At 38.3% G+C, this 22,068-nt stretch overlaps 1 long non-coding RNA gene across 1 annotated transcript in view; it reads left to right on the top strand.

The window, feature by feature from the left end:
• Window positions 1-22,068, top strand: part of LOC145671815 (uncharacterized) — a 288,536-nt gene that overhangs the window by 605 nt on the left and 265,863 nt on the right. The window lies entirely within an intron of this gene.

The raw sequence follows: 22,068 nt of genomic DNA, 5'->3' as shown, positions 1-22,068 counted from the left end.
ATCAATCAATCAGCAGAACATGATCAATATCGGTTGTTAGATATGGTCTTGCTTGTGTTCAAAATATTGAAATTTTTAATTTATCGTCCAATAGTTATGGGCTGAAGGCTAAGGCAAATGGAACAGTAATGCGAGTGAACGGTTATAAAATCATTGGTGGAATGACAATGTGGTAGGAAATGGGAGAAACGCGAGAAAATATGGTGGACGTGCAGGACTTTTTTGGTCAGATACCCAAAAAAGATATCCAGATTCTACGAAAGACTTCAGGCCTCGAGGTCCATCATAAATTCGCATGGCCTGGGAGACTTCTCAGCTTAACGTTCCACGCTTATGCCCTTGAGGCTAAGAGAGACGATGATTGAAGCAAGTGAGTGATGATGAAAGAACTAGTGGAATGAGAAAGTGAGAGGAAATCGGAATACCCGGAGAAAGCCCACGGACACAATGTTGTCCATCACAAATTTACTTGTCCGAGAATCAAACCAAGGATTCCACGCGCCAGAGGTAAGCGCTTTACCACTGAGCCATCATGTCCCTGTCGCATGGTATGGAAGTGAATGAGGAACCCCTGTCATCAGAGGTGATCACTTTACCATTGAACCATTGCGCTTCCCATCGTTGTATTTCGATAGACCTTTCTGATGTTCTCTAAAAGTAAATACTGTACAGCGTGTCTGAATACCTTTCAGGATTAGGATTAGGAATGAGATTTCTGGGCTTTCGGCATCTACTACCATGTTAACCCGTCACGTATGAAAGATGACGTCCCTCGGCAATCACACTATCCGAGAAAAGGGAAAGAAGAAAGGATTAGGAATTAGATTTCTGGTCTTTCAGCATCTATAGCCATTTAGCCCTTCACGTATGAGTAATGACGTCCCTTGGCGATCACACTATCCGAGGAAACGGAAGGAAGAAAGGATTAGGATTGGGAATTAGATTTCTGGGCTTTTGGCATCTACGGTCATTTAGCCCTTCACGTATGAGGGATGACGTCCCTCGGCGATCACACTATCCGAGGAAAAGGAAGGAAGAAAGGATTATGATTGGGAATTAGATTTCTGGGCTTTTGGCATCTACGGTCATTTATCCCTTCACGTATGAGGGATGACGTCCCTCGGCGATCACACTATCCGAGGAAAGGGAAAGAAGAAAGGATTAGGATTAGGAATTAGATTATTGGGCTTCCCGCATCTACTACCATGTTAACCCGTCACGTATGAAGGATGACGTCCCTCGGCAATCACACTATCCGAGGAAAGAGAAGGAAGACAGGATTAGGATTAGGAATTAGATTTCTGGGCTTCCGGCTATCTACTACTATGTTGACCAGTCATGTATGAAGGATGACGTCCCTCGGGAATCACACTATCCGAGGAAAGAGAAGGAAGACAGGATTAGGATTAGGAATTAGATTTCTGGGCTTCCGGCTATCTACTACTATGTTGACCAGTCACGTATGAAGGATGACATCCCTCGGCAATCACACTATCCGAGGAAAGAGAAGGAAGACAGGATTAGGATTAGGAATTAGATTTCTGGGCTTCCGGCTATCTACTACTATGTTGACCAGTCACGTATGAAGGATGACGTCCCTCGGCAATCACACTATCCGAGGAAAGAGAAGGAAGACAGAATTAGGATTAGGAATTAGATTTCTGGGCTTCCGGCTATCTACTACTATGTTGACCAGTTACGTATGAAGGATGACGTCCCTCGGCAATCACACTATCCGAAGAAAGAGAAGGAAGACAGGATTAGGATTAGGAATTAGATTTCTGGGCTTCCGGCTATCTACTACTATGTTGACCAGTCACGTATGAAGGATGACATCCCTCGGCAATCACACTATCCGAGGAAAGAGAAGGAAGACAGGATTAGGATTAGGAATTAGATTTCTGGGCTTCCGGCTATCTACTACTATGTTGACCAGTCACGTATGAAGGATGACATCCCTCGGCAATCACACTATCCGAGGAAAGAGAAGGAAGACAGGATTAGGATTAGGAATTAGATTTCTGGGCTTCCGGCTATCTACTACTATGTTGACCAGTCACGTATGAAGGATGACATCCCTCGGCAATCACACTATCCGAGGAAAGAGAAGGAAGACAGGATTAGGATTAGGAATTAGATTATTGGGCTTCCCGCATCTACTACCATGTTAACCCCTCACATATGAATGATGACATCCCTCGGCAATCACACTATCCGAGGAAAGAGAAGGAAGACAGGATTAGGATTAGGAATTAGATTTCTGGGCTTCCGGCTATCTACTACTATGTTGACCAGTCACGTATGAAGGATGACGTCCCTCGGGAATCACACTATCCGAGGAAAGAGAAGGAAGACAGGATTAGGATTAGGAATTAGATTATTGGGCTTCCCGCATCTACTACCATGTTAACCCGTCACGTATGAATGATGACGTCCCTCGGCAATCACACTATCCGAGGAAAGGGAAGGAAAAAAGGGTTAGGATTAGGAATTAGATTTCTGGTCTTTCGGCATCTATAGCCATTTAGCCTGTCACGTATGATAGGTGACGTCCCTCGGCGATCACACTATCCGAGGAAAGGAAAAAAAATGATTGGGGAAGGAAGGAAGCGGCCTGGAACTTGTATGTTAGGTATCATCCCCACATTTGCCTGGTGTAAATGAGGAATAGCTCACTCGGGATGGCGGGGTGATAAAGCTTTTACACTTTTCAAGCAAGAGTCTCCACCGGGAATGGAAGTCGGAACCGCTCGCACTAAAGACTGAGTGTCTTTCAAGTGCAGTACTACCATATGTTTTTTCTTTAAACTACATTGGTTGAAAGATAGATTCGTTTATTGATTCCAGTTGCGAAAGTACTACATGTATGTATGTTTGAATAGTAGTCACAGAAGCAATATTGAACCTTAAGTTAATAAGATAGTGGTCATAAGTGCAAAGTGTAATTCACGAAATATAAACAGAATAACAATTGCTTAAAAATCATTTGACAGTTTTAACTATAGAACTGAATTGGTGGATAAGTGCATATCCAGACGAATAAACACCGAGTAAAATGTAGGATCAAAATACCGCTATGTGAAGAGGAAAATTGAAAGATGACAACAGCTATAAATCAAAAAGCATTGTTTTACACAAAATTCCTTTGTGTGCATATGTAGGTTTTATTCAAATTAACCAAACGCTGTTGTCAATATGTAACAAAATCCTCTTGTTGATCGGTTTAACATTTTTTTCCAAATATATGTAATGGACGGAGAAATGTATTTGTATATTGTGGTCTCTTGATAGCGGATGCACTCTGCTTTCCCCCCTATCATTCAGTTTTACTATTTTGCAATTGCGAGTTATTGTGAAGGAATTGTCTCCAGTTTCAATAAAAATGAATGTCATAATAACGCCCGTTAAATATGGGTGCCCTTTCCACACCAAAATACCCTTCCAGCTAGACCTGTGGTTCTCAACCTAATTTCTATCACGACCCACATTTTTATTTTATCAGATCCTCTTCCCTGTGATCCCTTTATAATTTCTGGTTTGTAATAAGCTCGTTTTTTTAAAAATATACCTATGGTGGAGTTCTCACGATACCCAGCTATTTCTATAATAGTAGAATCCATTTCTTGTATATAGTGGATACAGTAACTTCCCTAAAAGCGACGGCATTAAAACCAAATTTGGTCATTTCATTCATATTACAAATGTCGAATCCGATCCGGCATACTATTCATAAATGGAGTCCGTTTGAAAATTTTAAAACTTCATAACTTCCTTAATTTTGGATCATATGATAGAGAAAATTAACTAATTTCTTATTTTGGTTAAAAAAGAAGCTTGGACAGTTGTTATAAAAGTCAATGAGCATTTTAATTTTCGAGAAGTCGCCACTTTGGGTTATCTCATATTGATGTAGATTTGTTTCATTGTTGTGTATATGTTCAGTATCACCAAAAACTATTAAAAGCAACTTTCTTACATTTAAAATTTAGGAAAGAAATATAAAATCACACACCAAAAACTCTACCTTCATTATGGCCAGCTTGCTGAAAAACAGACTATTCGCTCATAGACATACGTATCTCATTAGGTTTCAATTTAAATTGTATTTCAATATTAAGATTTTGTTGCATTTATATTTTTCTGGTATTTCAATATGCAGTTCTTGTACCTCTTTTATGTAAATTGATTTTTAAACAACTCTGCACCTGTTGAAAATGTTTATAGCACGGCCAATGGTTTCTGACGTTTCTTACCACATGCGGTGGGACATTGCAGCCCCTACTTTGATACCAGTGTTACCAACCTCGATCACTCTGTCTTATACCATTAATTAAATTGCCACTACAGTTGTAACGAAAAAATCTTGACACGCGAGTAGTGGCAATGTCACTGCAAGCAGTCAGAGACGTTCTTTTACTGGACGCACTATAGTAGACTAATTTTTCTTAAGGGGCCGCGGTGGCTCAATGGTAGAGCGCTCACCTCTGGTGTTTGGAGTTCCGGGTTCGATCCCAGCCCCCGCCGAGTGAACTTTGTGGTGGACAAACATCGTGTGCGTGGGTTTCCCGTGGTTCTCCCGTTTCCTCCCACTTTCTTCATTCCACCATTTCATTCATTACTCATCATCACCGTCTCCTTTAGCCTAACCGGCATAACCGTGAGACATAAAACTCAAAGATTTTTCTTAACAAGATTATGCTCGCGCTGAATTTTGTGCTGATAGGAATATTTTATTTTTAGACTAATTTTTCTTAACAGTATAAAAATAAAATATTCCTATCAGCATAACATTCAAAATAATATTTAAAAATATTTTCCGGTATTAGATTCTAATTATATGTATGTCTGCCGCTTATCTTCGCGATCCCCCTAGGAATCGCTACCCTCAGGCTGAGAAATCTTGCGCTAAACTAATAATTGGCACACTTGCCTTTAGCTGAACGCAGATCCAGGTTCATTTCCCAGTGGGATAACTTTAAAAGAAATTAATGCATTATGGTGGTTCGGAACTGTGTAGGTTCGTGCCTCATATAGCCTTAGTACTGAGAAGGGACAAATCATCACGCCAAAAACTGCTAAATAGATATTGGCAGTTTGTTTCTAAAACGTAAATTTAGGCATGGATTAGGTATTACAACTATTTTAGAAAGTGATAGCTCTCCCCTTAAAGTGCTTGGAAAAATTTCCTAATAGTGAAAATTTCAATAGATGGCGACACTTGGAGAAAGACCTCATTCAAAGTTTTTTAATTTTCAATATTTTCCTCTATTTTTTCATTTATTATTATTATTATTATTATTATTATTATTATTATTATTATTATTATTATTATTATTATTATTATTATTATTATTATTATTATTTAGGGGGAAGAGACAATTTTCTATTGAGGATGCACGGTGATATAGCGCTGACCTCTTGTGGTAGTGATACCTGGTTCTATCCAAACTCAAGTGGGTTTGTAGTGGATAGAACCGGGGTTTCCCCTTTTCTTCCTCATTCTCATCCCACCAATTATTTCATTATCATTCATCTTCCTAAAAACATCCGTCTCTTTCAGTCTAAAGGACGAAACCGTGGTACGTAAAACGAGAGATTTCATTTCATTCTGTTTGGTTCATTTTCAAATTTTAGAAGGAAACGATTGCCATCACAAAGCACCTTATGTATACATAAAACGTTAAAGTAACTCACTAACTCATTTTCACCTGTAGAACTGTCTTCCTGCCCATTTAGTGATCCAGTATACCTTAAAGGGATCCAGTTACCATTGTTATTTTGTGGCGATATGTGTTGTAACCGGAAATGGCTAATTTGAATCACTTCCGATTTGAGTATAGTGTTGCCAACTTTTGAAAATTGAAATAACGGATACCCTCCTGGATTAAGTAATAAGTATACTCTTAAGATTGTGACGTCATCGCTCGTCAAAAATGTGAACAACCGGAAAGCGGTTACTTCACATAACATTGAGCGATTCAGAGTTTGAATGTATACTTTTGTAGTACATTTATAGTACATTTACTTATTCCAGTTTTGGCTGAGTCGGCACATGTAATTTTGGTAGTCTACTATCAGTAATACATCGTATTTAAAACAGAAAACCAGATATAATGTTGCATATCCAAATAGGCTGGGTTATTTGGATACCTTTGATTGTCAGAGAGAGAGGATCGATCTCAAGACCAGCTGCCTGGGACACCTACGGTTATTACCCTTACCGAGGACATCGTCTCTCCATAGGACATTGTGCAGAATCTCGTCACCATCAGAAAGACATTATTCTTCATAAAAATTGTAGTCTCAAGCATCAGTTGATGCATAATTGTAAAATTCTTTAGAAAACAATAAACGTAGAGCGTCAGCGACTTCTTCCTTTGCCTTTAGTTTCTTGTACTTTCTCATCACTTCTCTGTTTACCTTCCGTCTTGATTTCTTGCTATTTATTTCTGCTAAGTTAAGTGGTCCTGTATTTACTACATGTCATCAGATTAAATACTTTTGGTTTTCTGCGACTTTGTCACAGCGTCGAGGACAGCGTCCTACCAGTCGATGTCCAAAAGAAGCGTTCGTTAGTGCACTTGCACTAAGCCCACTTTATGCCGTCATCGAGCTGAATTTGGATTTTCATGAGGAAAATACCATGAAGTGAGGGCAACAACCAGTTGCACTCGAAAGGAATAAAAACTTGTCATTTTGGAAAATCTTGGGCAGATGCAGTCAGACAGAGGAGAAGAGAGCGTCGCAGCCCACGTCGAACCTCATTCTGTCGTGAGGATAAGCCTTGTCTTATATCTCACAAACAGGGCAACTTAACATTTTATATCTAATTTATCGTAGACTTATAACTAGCTCTACTTTCATCCCCATGCTTTATTAGTCCCTCATGTCTCTTAAATTTAAATTGTGTTTGTTTTGTTCCAGTCAACCTTATTGGTGGAGAACACATTGGTGTGTAAGATGCTTGCAGTGAGCATGAGTAAGGTACAAGTACGGCATTCATCCCATACTTCATTGTAAAACCAATCTGCTATTTCTGGCATGAACCCGGTTTTTTTCCCGTACTGTTACAATAATTATGTCATGCACAAAACATACATACAAACTCAAAATATACAATATGGCATGCAAGTCTCACCAGCTTCGTTGGGGCTGGTAATGCCTCATAACTAGGGTTGCCAGACGTCCCGGTTTTCAATGAAGGAATTAACTGTCTCAGAAAAGGCTTTTGGGACGCCTGTTTGTCCTGATTTTCTTTCTTCAGATTGAAAAAAAAATAACCTGAAACGACTAGTATGTCTCTCTTAAAAACAGAAGGTTTTCGGAAGATTTTTTGTAGCCAATTAATTTTACTAAACAAACAACAAGGTGTTTGAAAATCGCATCCATTTTTTTGTCCTATGGGTTGTTGTTGTTTAGTTTCCAAAGGGGGAAAAAGGATTTACAAAATATTCAAAAACATTTTTTTTATCGTTTTGAACTTAGCGTAAATGTATCTTTTCTTGCTAAATGCTAAATTTGTATTTCTTTTAGGGTAGTGTTTCTGACTCAAGTGATGACGAGGCAAAGAAAAAGTATCTCATCAATCATAAATGGGAGGCTGTGATGTAATTGGGGCAATAATTAGAATTTGTTAAATACAATGACGGAATTCAGAATAAGGGACACCAGGCAGCTCTTCTTAAGTTATCTTTTCATATTCTTTATATATCCCTTGTGGTGCTTCATTTGTGTTAACTGTGTATAGAATGATCTGGAAAATTGTAAGTACTAATCTGAAAAAGTTCATTCTGACCAAATGAGTAAGAATTTTGACCTTATATATCAGGGACGGATCCAGGACCGACTTCTGGGGGGGGCGGTGGGTTGTCATACTGCTACTTTTAAGGACTCCAAACTTTGGGATGGGTTTTATTTATATATATAAAATAAGAAAGTATCCGCTTCTGGGAAGGGGGGGCGATCGTATCGCCCCCCTTGGATCCGCCCCTGTTATATATAGCCCGAGATTGGTGTCCCGGTTTTTCGTTTACAAAATCTGCCAACCCTACCCATAACGTCTACATACGCCAACATAATCCTAGATCTGGATGCATTATTTAATTGGAAGATGTAGCTGAGTTTGAAGCAGTGCTAGTTGTAAACTTTAAAAATGTACTTTTGTTGAGCTTTAACAGTTTTGATAAGTTCAGTAAATTTTCCTGCCTTCAACTCTTCAGCAAATTCCGCGCAGGACAGGTCCAGTCGTTCTTTCAGAAAATGTGTTCCGGGGGGGGGGCACTGCTGGAATTTTACCTACTACCGGAGAGGTACTATTTTCTTTATTATTATTTTATAGACTATTATTTTGGTCTCGTCCGGGGGGGTACTCTCTAAGCTTCGGGGGCAGTGCCCCCCAAAAAACCATCTCTAGAAGAAACACTGGACAGGTCGATGTCAAAAGGAATTAACATTATAAGCTTTGCTTTAACCATGTTCATCGACAAACGATTTCTATCGTAACTTCAAAATGCTCTGAAAGGAACAAAGAATGAGATTAGTACGAGGAAAAATTACTGGACATTTAACGTCCGATTTTAAGGTCGTACCGGACACCGGACGAGGAGGTCAAAACCGAACTGTCCGGAAGCATACCGGACCGTTGGCAACCATGTTTGAGTAGAGAGTTAACAGAAGAAATGGAACCTACAGACGGACGCATGGGCGGACAAAGCTGTACTATAAGACTTTTGACACTTGTATATACATAGCATAGTTCGAAAGTCTATTGAGGTAAACTTGAATATTTACGTAAATTGAGGTAAACTTACATACTATTTCCGCCCTGTAAAAAGATCAGGCGAAGGAGAGCATGGCCTATGGACAAAGGGGACTGCTCCCCGCCAGTTCCGCTTATTCTGGCGCCATCTTTTGTAAGTTTTAGTATTTTGTTTTTGTTTTCACATAAATGAATACAGACGAATTAAAGGCGAGCGGTACAAAAGTTTCTTCGTCTCGGGAGCCTTAAATACTTAAGTACGACGAGCTTTGGTATAACTTTCTGCGGAAAATTAAAGATAGAAGAAAAGAAATATGAAAAAAGAAAAAAAGAAAGAAAGAAAATGTTCTAGATTCTTGTTGTATATATCTTCGTCATTCTCATCTATCTCTTAAACTGCGGTGACGTCCGTATTTAAAGAAACCATTGGAAATATAATTAAACGAATATAATTTCCCATTTCGTTGATACATTAAAAATAACAGTAGCGAATTCCCATATTACGATACTGTAGAATCGATATTAAATGAAACCCATTCTATTAGTTTTGCTGTTTTTTTTTTTTTTTTTTTTAAGTGCTTTAAACGATATTTTTATTCGTATCGTTAAGCGCTAGTCTAGAGTCTAATATTTGAGGTTAGACTCGAAAATTCATTCATTATATTTAGCCATCCAAAAAGAGGAGAAGTGAAAACCGTAGATGTCTGTTTTTATTAGATTTTCCTTCTTATAACGACGAGTGTGAGTTGACGATATTTGGAGTGTTAGTGTTCAAATACAGAATACAATAATGATTTAATGAATAAACGAAACCTAATCGGAAAGAAAAAAGTTGTCAATTCAATAAGAGACTAAAATAATAAAAAAAAAAATATGACCTTTGTTCGGCCGCAGTTCATTTTACATTTTGCTTTCAACGAACTTAAAAAGTTCGTTACCGAATTCTTTATGTCTGTCTGTGTATGTCTCTTATTTGCGAATTCTTAATTTTGAGTCCTCCGTTCGATAGAACATACAAAAATATCTGAAAAAAAAAAATAGATGGAATTTTTCGTGTCACTCTTATAGTTTCCGAGATATTGGCCAAAGAAAGTTCGAATTTCGGGACATTTAAGGGGCCATATCTCGGGAACTGTAAGTCATAAAAAGATGATATTTTTGCGAATTTTTTCATTATGAGCCCTCCATTTTGATTTTTGAGTATGTGTCTTCGTAAAACAACATATCGTGGAACGTTTTAACAGAACTCTTAAACAAAACACGTGGAAAAAATTTAGTACTCAAGCAAATTGTAAAAGGATATATAACTTACAAGAATTCTTTAATAAGTAGAGGAAAACACAGGGTTATGGAATAGAGGTTGGGTTAAGAAATCGTGGCTTATTGCCTCTGTTGTGTGCTTTACTCTCGCGGGGATAAGCGAAACTATGTCCACGAAAAAGCGTCATGCCGTGCCAATATTGTGCTAGTTGTTACTGGTAAATGAGTTGAGTTGAGTTGATTTTGAGTTTAACGTTCCTTTCAGCGGCGAGGCTATATGAGACGTGGACCTACTGATTAACGTGGAATCCGAACCACATGAGCTCCCACCGGGAATCGAACCCGGGTCTCCCACGCCAAAGGCGCGTACGCTAAAAACTTAGCCACGAATACTGGTAAATGACTTGCTGCAATTCATCCTTTTTAAATTTGCACCTCCGAAAAACTTTTGCAGTTAAGTTTACCTTATTTATTTCGTAGAATGATTTTGCAAGTTAAATACCCAACTCTACAATAATATGTGTGCCTTATGTTGTGTTTCTAGGGAACAGAACGAATTGTCACGTTGTGTGCACGATTTAGTTTGGGTGTGAGTGTTTTACAAAATTGTTGTAAAACTTCTATTGTTGGTATTCCATAACCTCCTCCCAGCTATTTGAAAACGTTTAGCATAATGATAGACCTCCTCCACCATGGGTATGTGTGACAGGATACTTCGGAGCACAATGACAAAGAACCTGATGCGACAGAACCGATACCAGGTTAGGGATTAAATAGAGTGGTCTAAGTCTAGTTTAGAAAGACTAGATAGAACAAGGAGAGGGGCGGATTCAGGGGGGGAAACTTTCTTATTTTATATACATAAATAAAACTCATCCCAAAGTTTGGAGCCCTTAAAAGCAGCAGTATGACAGCTCACCGCCCCCCCCAGAAGTCGGTCCTGGATCCGCCCCTGAACAAGGATCTATAGTAGATTAGACATAGATCGCATTCAACCATTTCATAGAAACCTACAGCTGTAATTGATTAGTATAGACGTTCTTTTTCTTCACACAAACAAACTTCTTGCATCACAAAACTGTTGCGATTGCCATGTATGAAATCGGTTCACAGTTTAACTTAGATTGCAACAAAGATGTGAAGTCTACAGTAGATAGCTAGTCTGTAAGCGATAGACTAGATTCAATTGTTTTGGTTGTTAAAACTGTTCATGAACAGTTCTCTCAATAATGTATCACTTTGCTGAAAGCGTTACTCTCTTATTTTCACGAGCGGCAACAACCTCATATCATCAAATTTCACCACCACCATCGCACAAACGCAAACTATCTACACATGGACGTTCAAAGGGCTCAGCGCATGTTCTGACTTCTTCGCAATACAAGGAACATGTAGCATGTTCGCATAAGAGACGAGAATCCAGACGTGGCGCCAAATATCCTTCTAAAAGGCGTGCTCCTCCGAAGAAGGTGCAGAAGTCAATGGAACCATCTTCATCTACTGACTCTAGTAGTGAATCTGATGAACTACATCTTCATGATTCCAGTGATGGGGAGATCATGACTGCGTGCATCCAACTGAAAATGGAGATGTTACGTACATCTTTTGTGACAGTAACTTTTCGGACGATGTTCGTGGGGAAGTGTGGATTGTGTGTGATTTGGACAATGTGGGCTCATGAAAAGTGTGTTGAGTTCCCCAAGGACATCTATATATGCGATTTCTGCAAGTGAGAACGTCAGTACTTCTTCTAGAAAGGTAGCAATTTCTAATGTACTTCGCTACTATTTCATATATCCCCATCTATTCCATATCCTCTATATTTTTTCTACATTAAGTATTTTTACTTTTATGTTCTTCCTATGTCTGCTAGGAACTTCTAGCTGTCATATTTAAGTCCTCATTAAATATCCTTCAAGACTATGTAATAACTATTTATTAACACGTATCCTCGGACAATTATTTTCACATATGTAAATGGTATTCCATAACCCCTGTTTTCCTCTATAATAATAAAGTACAGAGAACAATTGATATAAAGCCTGTAGAAGTTAATAAGAAAATATCATTCTTTTTAAATTCGATCTGGCAATGCTCTTGGAGCATTCTTAACTGGAGCGTTTTGTTTTTTATATCTGGCGACACTGCATTTGTTATAACTTTTATTGCGAACGTGAAGTGTGTGACTGCATAACGTGCTATTTGGTAGCTGCTGTGCAAAACAAATTGTGTATTTACTTTAGTGTTGCTAAATAGAATAAATATGGGCATTGTGTATTTTGAACTTGGCGTTTAAAATACGTAATATAGGCCACAAACATTGTGAGCTAGTGGTCTACTATGCCACGCTTAATTGCATGCATGGAGAGCATGCCCGCGACCGTTCGGTCTATTTAATGGACGGGTTCCGCAAGAATGTAATGCACCCCGTCCGTAGTTGCACAATATACGCTATTATTGCTCGTGCACGAAGTGCACCGTCAAGATTTGTCCCTTAACCTTGACACCTTAGTGTGTCACCCCCATTCTCTGAGGGAGTGGGATACGCCCACTGCGCGGCCAGACCGAAGTCCTGAGTGCCCACCAGTAGACCTACTGGTTGAGGCAGACTGCTAGCGTGTCAGTCCTACCATGCTCTGCAGGCATGGCGCCCGAGCGTTATAAGGCGAGCTCACCTCCCGCCTGTGTTCACCGTTACCCAGATTCCTGGGATTGGCTCCCACAAGCTACCGAATCCCACGGTATGACCACAGCCCGGCAGAGTCCAACCCAATCCGGGGCCCCAGGCAACGCCCGAGGGGACTTGTTCAATCCCGGCCCTGCCTACCTCTATCGTTCAACTGGCAACCGCCTTGTAGAGGTACCACGCACACGTCGAGATACTCCCGTATCTCATCCCGGACCCAATGGTACGTGTTGAGTCACCATTTGGGTTTGGTGCCGGCCCATGTCCCACGGAATTTCCTCCCTTTAGCAGGATCAAAAACGTTACCCAGATTCCTGGGATTGGCCCCTCCCCCACCTCCGGTTGGTCCTCCCGCAGGCTGGAATCCGACACTCCCCCCCGGTAGGGTCATCCAAGCAATACGGGACTTCCTCTAGTTACGGTAGAGGTACACCGTACATTACCAGAGCCAATGACTGATGTAGACCGTTTGCTCAAGGCAGACATTGTCATTTGGGAGCCGTGTCTCCCCTGGTAGGCCCGCCCAAACAATACGGGGCTACCTATCTTTAACGTGTTTAGGTACCACGTACACGTTGTAGCAAGGCTACCTGTCCGAATCCCAATGGTACGTGTAAGCCACCATTAGAAGGGACACCCACACCCTTCCTTCGGTAGGGTCGTCCAAACAATACGGGACTACCTCTTCTTACGAGAGAGGTGAACCGTACATTACCAGACCCAATGGCTGATGTAGACTGTCTACCTTTAAAGACAATGGCCATTTGGGAGCGGCGGCTCCCCTGGTAGGGTCGTGGCTCCTGCACCCAGCTCACACTACTGGGACGAAGGAGGGACCCGCTTCCTCAGCGCTCCTGAGGTACGAGTATGCGTTAGGATACTAGGTATCCCATCCCGGACCCAAGAGAACGCATTACACTCTCTTTGAGGGCAGTACCTACATCATCCTCCCGGTAGGGCGTTGGATCCGCCCACCGAGGGCACACCAACTACCCACTCTTTTTAGCGTGTTGGGGTACCACGCAGCCTTATCTCCCGGACCCCTTCTTCCTCGTTTAGTGGTTAGCACGCGCGCTTTTGGCATATGAGATCCCGAGTTCGATTCCAAATGGGAGAACATTGAACGCCTTACTGTGGTTCCCGTTCAACAGTAAACTGTAGGACCAAGTCTTATATAGCCTCGACACTAGCAAGCGACACTAGACTTCGGTAAACAAATAAACAATTAATAATTAAAACCTACAGCAATTACAACAGACGTTATCAAGAACTGGTTTGCTATTTTAGTAGGCCTAAGCTGCAATCCACATGAGGAATTGAATAAACAAGATTTAATAAAAAAATACGAAGATTGTATATTTTTAATAACAGCCTACAACCATAAGTTGTTCCGATAGCCTGATGCGTTGAGACAGGCAGTGTCAAGTTGTTCCAGAGCCGCTAGAGTGATGATGTGTTTGTCGTGCATCATGAATTTCAAAAATCGCGTGAGCATTAAGTTCTGTTTCAAGTTGCGAAAAAGTGCAAAAGAAACTCATGCAATCTGAAGACTGTGTCATAGTGGTATGAGTGTTTTAAAAGCGAAAATGAGTCGGTAGAAGACGATCAACGTTCGGGAAGTTCATAAATCTTAAAAACAAAACTAAAAGTGCAAAAAGTGGCAAAAATTGTTCGTTCAAATAGGAAAATAATTATTCGAGAGATTTCCAAAGAATTATAATCTCGTACGGGTCCGTACTAAGCATTTTAACCATGGATATGAAAATGTGAAGAGTGAGTGCGAAATTCGTTCCCCGACTCTTGACTGACGAACAGGAGTTTTTGGTCGAAAAATATTCCTGTCTGTCCACATCCACCATGCTGTTCAGATATAACAGGAGGCGAGTCTTGGCTGTTTCCAAAAATTAAAATCATGCATAAAGGAAAACGTTTTCACACCATTCCTGATATTGAGAAGACCACGACAGAGGAGATGAATGCTCTTCCAAAAGAAGCCTTTCAGAAATGCTTCCAGTCATGGATTCAGCGTTGAGATAAGTGCATTGCTAGCCTAGGACAGTACTCTGAAGGAGACTAAATCAAATTCCATGTAAGCTTACTTTGTTTCTAGTAGAATTATTCACGTATTATTTGATCATACCTCGTAGTAGTCAATTTGTGTTTCTACAGAACATGATGCAAGTTCTACTGACGCAGAAAAGTATCATTTCCATCACATCAGTTCATTTCGAAGAGAAGCTAGATTTATGAACCATGCAACAGATCCTGGTCAGGTTCTCTGACAGAAAATGTTGTTAGGTGGTGTGGAGAAATCAAAGTGTGCGTCGGTTGCACCGGAACTCGGTTTGCCGAAGGAAGGACTTCGACGGTCGTTCTTTTCTTATCACGTGCGAAACGACATACCCTCTACAAGAATGACATATAAATGCAATTTAATTTATTCTAGCTCCGGTAGGATAGGATAAACTGTGTCAGAAAGAAACGCTGGTTCTGGCTACAAACAATATTCACATTATTTCCGTAGTTTCCAACCTTTTGAAACTTGAACTAGAAACACAAATTACTCAAAAAAGTAACGTTTATTTTAAAATAATTATGTACCAGTTTCGCCAACTAACTCAACATATTGGCTTCAACAGACACTGTTAAGAAAATGTGTCTGGTGAAGCCAATATGTTCAGTTAGTAAGCGAAACTGTTACATCTATCTATTGAAATGCTACAATACCAATTACGAGCGACCGAGCTCCAACCTATAACTTTAGCTTTCAAATCTTTGATTTACGGTTATTTGTGATTTCACGTTAATAACAAAGACAAATATTTTTAAAACGGTGTACTTTAAATAAATTACTTAAAGAGATATTTTTCACAAAGTTTATCTTTTTAAATTATTGTTCAAAGCCTTTGGACTTTAATAAGCCTTCTCCGAAATAAATGCAAGTGAATTGTGCTGTCATCTTCCGAGTTCTTTTAAACTATGTTTATATGTTTGTGGTCAATCCTTTTGACAATGAGATCTCGGAAACTACAGGCTCTAGAAAAATGACGTTTTCACTAATCGATTGGAAATTTTGCGTAGATTGTCCAGTTCTAATTGAATATTTAAAAAATGGCCATTATTTCTTTATTACATTTTTTTAGGGTACGCTGGAAGTGTTGAAATTAAAAAAAGCATCATATCCTATGCGTTATATATCCAACACCACAATGTTGTATATTGGGGTTGTATATGTCTCAGGCGTTTGTTCCATGGCCAAATAATAGTGAAAAAGGAAGGATAACCATTTCTCGAGTCTTAAGATAAATCTTTATTTTTTGAGTGTTTTGCCCAATGAACACCATATATAACTGACATTATAATTAATTGTATATGTAATGTATTTGCTTATTACATACTGCATGCAAAAGGAAAACACTGGTCATGCATGAATTAGAAACTCCAACCGGAAGTAGGCTCAAATCTTACAAAAGGTGCGAGATATTGAGAAGCAAATAATCGATAAAATCTCCCCTTTATGATATGCCTTGCCGATTTTTTTCAAGACTTCTTTCACTTGTGTCTGTAAAGGGACATGTACAGATGTTGTGAGGAATGAGAAGGATATTTACGCTCATATGCGAATGATGCGTTGTGTAGAGAGCGCAGGTTCAGCTAGTCTGTATATTAAAATGCTAGGTTTATATGTTTGTCTCCAAAGAAAAGTTTATATATTTGTCTCCAATTCTTTCGACAATGAGATCTCGAAAACCTCAAGTTCTAGAAACATGCTGTTTTCGCTGCTCGATCCAAATTTTGTGTAGATTGTCCAGTTGTAATTGAATATATTTTTTTAAAAAAAGTAACTGTTATTTGTTTATTACATTTTTAGGTGTACACTGAAAGTGTTGTAATTAAAAAAAACGTATCCTATAAGTTATACATTCCAACACAGTACCGTTGTATACAGGGGTTGTATATCTCTCAGGCGTTTGTTTCATGGCCAAATTATAATGAAAAACGAAAAATAACCATTTCTCCAGGCTAAGATTAATTTTTATTACTTGTAGTGTTTTGTCTAATGAACACCATATATCACTGACATAATTAATTGTGTATGTAATGTATTTGCTTATTACATACTGCATGCGAGAAGAAAGAAAACACTGATCATACATGAATTAGAAACTCCAACTGGAAGTAGGCTCAAATGTTGCAAACGGTGCGAGATATTGAAAAAAATTCCCCTTTATTATATCCCTTGCCGATTTTTTTTAAAAATCAAGACGTCTTTCACTTGTATCTGTAAAGGGACATGTACAGCTATAAGGAATGATAAGGAGATTCATGCTTATATGTGAATGATGCACTCTCTAGAGAGCGCAGGTTCAGTTAGTAATTATTTTAAAATAAACCTGGCTTTGTTCAGTGATTTACATTTCTATTTTAACATTTTTTGACTGATTACACGGTTTACTGATGGCCATTACATCGCAACACACTTAATAACGAATAAATTATAATAATGTAAGCGAGGCACATGGAAATTGGAACAGGAAATGGGCCAACCATAAAGAACTTACTGGCGTCAATTGCCGTACGAAACAATGTACAAAAATTTTCACAAGAATTGAATAGGCATATTCAATTTATAAAATCTTTTGTTGTAAACTACTATCACAACAACATAAAAACTCTTATAACGGTGACCAAGAATTATTATAACGCTATGCTCTACCGTCAATGTGAAATGATAAAAATCTTCCCAGAGCTGAACGTCATCTATGTTGAAAATTTGAGATCGGTCTAGTGGTTTAAGAGTTATTAAGTCACAAATATAGTCACTTTCATTTTCATATAGATTGATTTTTATATATCTCCGACTCCCTCCCCTACCCCTAAATTCTACTACCAAAGTGAATAGATAAAAAACATACCACGTCCGAACCTCATCTATATTGAAAATTTGATTGAGATTGGTCGATTGGTTCAAGAGTTATTAAGTTTTATTAATTTCTTTTATAATTCCCCCACCCGTAAGTGCTATCGTCAAAGTGAATAGACAAAAACCCCATCTACGTTAATAATTTGATCGAGATCGGTCGATTGGTTCAAGAGTTATTAAGTTTTATTAATTTCTTTTATAATTCCCCCACCCGTAAGTTCTATCGTCAAAGTGAATAGACAAAAACCCCATCTACGTTAATAATTTGATCGAGATCGGTCGATTGGTTCAAGAGTTATTAAGTTTTATTAATTTCTTTTATAATTCCCCCACCCGTAAGTTCTATCGTCAAAGTGAATAGACAAAAACCTCATCTACGTTAATAATTTGATCGAGATCGGTCGATTGGTTCAAGAGTTATTAAGTTTTATTAATTTCTTTTATAATTCCCCCACCCGTAAGTTCTATCGTCAAAGTGAATAGACAAAAACCTCATCTACGTTAATAATTTGATCGAGATCGGTCGATTGGTTCAAGAGTTATTAAGTTTTATTAATTTCTTTTATAATTCCCCCACCCGTAAGTTCTATCGTCAAAGTGAATAGACAAAAACCCCATCTACGTTAATAATTTGATCGAGATCGGTCGATTGGTTCAAGAGTTATTAAGTTTTATTAATTTCTTTTATAATTCCCCCACCCGTAAGTTCTATCGTCAAAGTGAATAGACAAAAACCTCATCTACGTTAATAATTTGATCGAGATCGGTCGATTGGTTCAAGAGTTATTAAGTTTTATTAATTTCTTTTATAATTCCCCCACCCGTAAGTTCTATCGTCAAAGTGAATAGACAAAAACCTCATCTACGTTAATAATTTGATCGAGATCGGTCGATTGGTTCAAGAGTTATTAAGTTTTATTAATTTCTTTTATAATTCCCCCACCCGTAAGTTCTATCGTCAAAGTGAATAGACAAAAACCCCATCTACGTTAATAATTTGATCGAGATCGGTCGATTGGTTCAAGAGTTATTAAGTTTTATTAATTTCTTTTATAATTCCCCCACCCGTAAGTTCTATCGTCAAAGTGAATAGACAAAAACCTCATCTACGTTAATAATTTGATCGAGATCGGTCGATTGGTTCTAGAGTTATTAAGTTTTATTAATTTCTTTTATAATTCCCCCACCCGTAAGTTCTATCGTCAAAGTGAATAGACGAGATCGGTCGGGTGGCTCATGAGATTAAGACTAATAAAGATAGTCACTTTCAATTTTATAGTATAGACAAATATTTATACAATACTCAAAATAAAAGACTGCTATATGCTACCTCGTAAGGATGAAAATCAAATAATATCAGAGTTACTTTTAGTAATTAAAAACACGCTAGGAGTAAAGCATTGCGTGTGCTGTATTTCCTAAAATAAAATCTCTCCTCGAATAAAATTCCTTATCTCCAAAGATTAGGCAGAACAGGGATGAATCATCCAAAGCACATGAATTCTTACCGAGAATGGAACCCATTCCTCCCGTGCGGAAGTCCCGTAAGCTAACTGTCTAACCAAGAGGGTGTCCTTTATTAATAAAATTATTATTGGTATTTTCATATAGGGAGGCGTTAGCTTAATTCTTAAAATAATGTGTGAACTTGGACAAATTTACTCAAAACCTGTTGATGCCTGAAGCCAATCTGAAATGACATAAGCAAAAGTTTTCGTGCTAAAGATGGAATACATTTGGATTACCACACTCTTAAGTCTTCTGTGAATTCTGTCTAGACAATTTGCTTAAAATAAAATTAAAGAAAGGGAAAGAGAGAAATTGCTAATTAGATTTACGAGAAAATCAATAATATCCAACGTAAGCAGTATCCTGTGGCCGCTGTAGGATTTGATTGGCCTTACCTTGCAGAAAAAAATGCAGTCTTACATCATGCATTCCGTTTACGCTGCACACAAAGAATCACTGCTCCTGAGTGTTACGCAAAAATGTAAAAACATAAGCAGAAAAATAACTAATTCCTCTATTTTCAAACAGTTTGGTTTATGAAAACTCTTTTTATATATTTACCATGTCTATTCGTGTGCTTCTGTGTTTGTGTATGTATGTATGTATGTATGAATATATGAATATATATATATATATATATATATATATATATATATATATATATATATATATATATATATATATATATATATATATATATATATATATATATGTGTGTGTGTGTGTGTGTGTGTGTCTGTGTGTCTGTGTGACCATAAAAAAAAAAAAACCTGGAGATGGAACGTATACGGAAATTACGGAATGTACTTTAGATGGAACACTTCTACGGAAAGTATTATAAAACATGCGTTTTCAGTTATACGTCTGCTGTACGTTAAGTTCAAAACCTACAGGAATTACGCATGTGACCTACCTTTTTAAGCACTCCACCTACAATTTTTTCTCTCAGTGTATTAATTCACGCGTAGTCACTTTTATTTTTATATTTATTGATTTTTATATATCTCCTCCCCCTCCCCCTCCCCTAAGTTACATCATCAAGGTGAATAGATAAAAACTCTCCCAGGCCAAAACTCATTCATGTTATAAATGGGATCGAGATCAGTCGAATGGTTCAAGAGATTAAGAGTCACAAACATGGTGACTTTCAACTTTATAATATAGATTATATTTTATGGGACCTATGTGATTAAAATTGCCTCATTTTACTTTTATCAATTAGACAAGTACGATTCGCTTTTCAATATTACATTATTAAACGACATATTACATTATTACGGAAATAGAAAGGTTGGCATATTCCCCCCATCCGTTACTCCCACCCCTCGAATGCTGCATGAAGTATCTCTACAATTGGTTTTGGAAAGATGGTAATTCTACTATGAATGCTTTCGTCATTTGAGGACTTTACTATTACTATGCCAACAACAATAATTCTATTACTACTACTACTACTACTACTACTACTACTATGATAATAATAATAATAATAATAATAATAATAATAATAATAATAATGTTCCATTTTCTTATTGTGTTATTTATAATGTAGTCACTAAGCGAATTTAGGGACTTTTTATAGTGGGACTTTATACCTGAGAAGAAAATGGTCACACAAAAATTTTGCGGTGTACACCCATATAAACATATCTCCGGAGACAGCGGCGCAAATCTGACTTCAACATTGGTGTGGGGGGGGGGGGGAAGACCGTTTGCTTTTTTTTCTGTTTTGTTAAGCGATGCTCAAAATATTTGCGAAGTTGAAAAACAATCCTGTGGAGAATCAGGGAGCAGAGTTGTCTTCAACATTGGGAAGCGGGCAGATTTGAGGCATATTCTGGAGGGACATCAATTTCATCTTACTTTCCTTTGTGGCAGTCGGACACAAATCATCACATTTCTCCCCCCCAAAAAACAAATTTCAAATCGGATTATTAGGGGGATAGTCCCCCCAATTCCTAGATTGGAGGGGGACATGTTCCCTTCATCCCCCCAGCAGGCACGTAGCCAGGATTTCGTAATAGGGGGGTCCGTGACATGAAATACTGTGGTTATCACACCAGGGGTTCGATAATTCTAAACTATTTTACTGGCAACATATATTGGTTCGTTTAGCCAGGATTTCATAATGAGGGGAGGGGGTCGTGACTTGAAATACTGTGGTTACACACCAGGGCTCAATTAATCTAAACTATTTTGCTGGCAACACACCCATATTAGTTTGTTAGGACAATAAAATGACGATATATTAATCTTTTAATAACAAACTATAAAGAAATCTGAAGTAAAATAATATTTAAAAAATATTGAAAAATATACAGTCTTCCTAGGCAATTCGCGAACTGGGTTCTTGTTGTCTTCTTCCTTCTTCTTTTTTTTATCTTCGATTAATGCCGTCAAAGATAGCAACGAGATCTCTTTCGGCGGTAAACACATCCTATAAAATGGATTAGTGTTGCCGCGAAATTGAAAATCACTTTAAAGTGTAACTGGAATTTATGTTGCCAGGCTCTGGTGATTGTTGGCATTTCTTAAGTTCTACCTGAAAATCTACCTGATAGAACAAGTTTATTGATTGTCGTTTGTAGTCCATAGAATTAGCATGGAGCTAAATGGAATTCTGAACGGTCCGTTCAAATAATATCAATTTTTAGATTAAACCCCTTCCGTTTCCTACACACAAAGTTCCACATAAGAAAGAGTAACCAAACGTTTGCTGTAGTTTTATACTTTTAACGCTGATTCTTCTTTTTCTCGTTTATTTTCATCCTTTCTTAATTTTTTTCATATATGGTCTCGAAGGGGGGGGGTCCGGACCCCCCGGACCCACCCCTTGGCTACGTGCCTGCCCCCGGGAAAAGTGCCTAGGGATACGTTTCTTTCTTTAAGGACGGTGTTTTCCTCTAAATTCCCTAGTAACTGGAACATTGA

The sequence above is a fragment of the Thermobia domestica genome, chromosome 15 (genome assembly GCF_964235325.1).
Source record: "Thermobia domestica chromosome 15, izTheDome1.hap1.1, whole genome shotgun sequence".
NCBI lineage: Eukaryota > Metazoa > Arthropoda > Insecta > Zygentoma > Lepismatidae > Thermobia > Thermobia domestica.
Note: the sequence above shows the minus strand (reverse complement) of the source record. Positions and strands in the feature narration are given on the sequence as shown.